The sequence below is a fragment of the Vombatus ursinus genome, unplaced genomic scaffold (genome assembly GCF_900497805.2).
Source record: "Vombatus ursinus unplaced genomic scaffold, bare-nosed wombat genome assembly UNPS02009994.1, whole genome shotgun sequence".
In the NCBI taxonomy this organism is placed as follows: Eukaryota; Metazoa; Chordata; class Mammalia; order Diprotodontia; family Vombatidae; genus Vombatus; species Vombatus ursinus.
In genome coordinates this window covers 2,765,749-2,769,160 of record NW_020949772.1, presented here as the reverse complement: position 1 = coordinate 2,769,160, position 3,412 = coordinate 2,765,749, and positions in this window count along the sequence as shown.

Sequence of the window (3,412 nt, the reverse complement as noted above, 5' to 3'; positions counted from 1 at the left end):
AGTAGATTTAAGTTCAGTGTAAGGGAGAAAGAAGCCCTGTAATAATGAGAGTTGTCTACAAGTGGAATGAATGTCTTGAGAGAATTTCTTTTTCTTTTTTTTTTTTTTTTGCTTTGTTTCAGTAAAGGCTGTATAAGCACTTATTGGGTATGACATAAAAAATAGGTCCTCACTCATGTGTATATTAGTTTAGATCTTGGATTCTTAACTTTTTGTGTGTATCCTGGACCACTCTGGCAGTCTGGGGAAGCCTATTGACACCTTCTCAGAAATAAAATACATAAGATTACAAAGGAACTAATTAGATCAAATGATCAAAATCTGAGGAAGAAGGAGTAGGAGAAAGAAGAAGAGGAGGAGCATGACAGTGATGAGAAGAACATGAGTGGCCAGTAAGGATGGCTGTGGTGACAGCAGCAACTATGAAGTTGTTCATGGACCCCAGGTGAAAACTAGCTCTAGATGGTCTCTGAAGCCTTTTGCAATTTCAAGAGTTCATGATTCCCAAACAAGGAGACTGAGAAGCAATTACATGGAAGATGATCTGAGGACTTTAGTTGACCACAAGTCCAATATGACACAACATAGCAGTCTAAATAACCAGTATATTACTCAACATAAAAACCTATTTTTCAGATGAAGGTGATATGGTCAGAATTACACATTAGGATGTCAAGAATTAAACAAGCATTGAGACCTTACATTTGCACATTGTTTTACAGTTAACAAAACTCATTTCATATACCTTTGTTCATTGGATTCTCATAACTTCCCATGATGTTGAGGCAGAGGAGAGAGAGTAGAGAGCATTATTTCCATTTTGCAGATGAACAGATTGAAACATAAAAAGATTAAGAGACTTATCCAACAAAGTTGGACCAGCAAAGAAAGGGACAGAGCTGTAGCTTAGACCCAGGTCTTTTAGTTCCCAGACCGTTAGTCTTATACTCTATACTATGCTCCCAATATAGGCTATTGAAAGTCATTTTGAAAACTGGTCCAGTCTCTCACATCAGTTATATAGTTTTGCAGTCCCTTGAGCAGAAAAAGACTTTAGGACTCAATGTATCACACAACAAATCTATTATAAAATTTTTAAATGTTTTGATAGTGATTCTGTGAAATCTGCTAGTGGCACCTAGATAAGATCTCTACTAAGCATTAATGCTGAGATGCTGATCAGTATCCTGAGCCTCAATCATTTGAAAACCTACTTATCAGACATAATTCTAATTATGAATTACAGTACTGAATTCTTAGTAACTACAAACTCTCTCCAGAATGCCTACATACGTATAAAGAAAAACAAAACAAAACATGGTCTTATTTGCTCTCACAGTGAATGTCAATGATCTTTGGGTGCACAGGGGATGGTTTTAATGGCACAATCTAGCTTATCTGAACTGATCCTGGGAATATTTGTTCCTGTTTCTTCTCCAACTATTGAGTCCCTCAGGAAATGACTGGTGTGAGCTATGCGCTAATGGACCAGATTGTGACAGGTATGTTTGTTCTTTTCTTTGGGGTAGGGGGAGGTAAAGTCAATCAACAAGAATTTATTAAACCTATGGTATATGCCAGGCACTGTGCTGGGAATATAAAGACAAAACCAAAATTATCCTGTCCTCAAGGAGCTTATATTTTGTCTTTGGAAACAGCAGGTACATGGGAGGATAGTTGAAGAGACAGAGGATAGTTAACCCAGAGAAGACATAGAGGGGTATATGATAGCAAGGTTCAAACATTTGAATGACTGTCACATATTAAAGGGCAGCTCAGTGGTATAACAAATACAGTGCCAGGCCTAGAATCAGGAAGACTAATTTTCCCGAGTTCAAATCTGGCCTTAGACACTTACTAGTGTGACCCTGGACAAGTTATTTCACCCTGTTTGCCTCAATTTCCTCATCTATCCAATGACCTGAAAAAGGAAATGGCAAACCACTCCAGCATCTTTGCCAAGAAAACCCCAAGTGGGTTCATGAAGAGTCAGACATGACTGAAAATGACTGAATGACAAAACAACAAATGTATTAAAAATATTAGTTTGATCCTGCTTGATCCTAAGTGGCAGAACTAGAAGCCGTGGTTACAAGTTTCTAAAAATTAAGACCTATTTGAAAGTGGAATTAGCTGCCTTGGAAGGTAATGGGTTCGTCCTCCCTGGAGGCTGGGTGACCATTTGTCAGTGGTATTGTAGAAGAGATTCCTGCTCAGCCACCAGCTGGAGTAGATGGCACCTGAGTAAGGACAGTGGGATAGAGTGGAGAGATAGATTTAAAGTCAAAGGATCTTGACTCAAACACCTCTTCTGATACCTACTACCTGCCTGACTTTGGGTAAGTAGTCTGGCTTTTCTGGGCCTCAGTTTCCACATATATAAAATGAAGGGACTGGCCTATAAGATCCCTTCCAGTTCCAGACTTATGATCCTTTGAAGCTTCAAACTCTGAGATTCTATGAATTTTCAGTAATCTCTTTAAGCTAACATTTTTTTCTCTATAAAATAGACCTAATTATACTTACAGTATCTACTCGACACTATTGTTGTAAGAAAAGCCTTTTGTAAACCTTAAATCACTACCAAAATGGTTCTATTTTTGTACAGTATTTCAACAAAACACACTTTATTGCCTTCAACTCCCATACATATCATTTAAAACTAGGTTACACATAGTAAGAAGAAAAATGAAATGAGTTAATGAAAAATTACAGTTCGTGATAGGACTCCATTATATCTTAATATATTGCACCTGTTTCACTGACAGGAATGAATGGCTGGTCCAGAAATTGAAGGTATATCTAAGGAAACCTTTGATTTGGAAAAAAGACTACTGATGGTGTTGGTGTTCCCTTTATAGATGAGCAAAGTAGTTAGTTTGTGTACCTGAAGGCAGCTTGATAAAAAGTAATGGAAAACTGCTAAAACTTGAGTCAGAGGACCTGAGTTCAAATTCCACATCCCTTGATTACTACCTCTGTGACATGAATGAAGCATTTATTAAATTCTTACTATACGCAACACATTGTATTAAGTATTAGGGATAGAAATAGGGAAGTAGGACAATCCCTGTTCTCACTGGGCCCATATGATACTGAGACAAACAATACATCTAAGAAGTTTCAGTTGCAAGTCAGAAGGAAAAGTACAGGTTTTTTTTTTTTGTTTTGTTTGGTTTTGGTTTTTGCTAGGCAATAGGGTTAAGTGACTTGCCCAGGGTCATATAGCTAGTAAGTGTCAAAGGCTGGATTTGAACTTAGGTCCTCCTGACTCCAGGGCCAGCGCTCTATCCACTGTACCACCTAGCTGCCCCCAGAAAAGTCCAGTTTTAAAAATAAGTATTATTACCAAACTGAAACATTTATTAAGGAAAAAAAAGTCAACAGTTAGGGAGGACTGGAACCTGAGGGG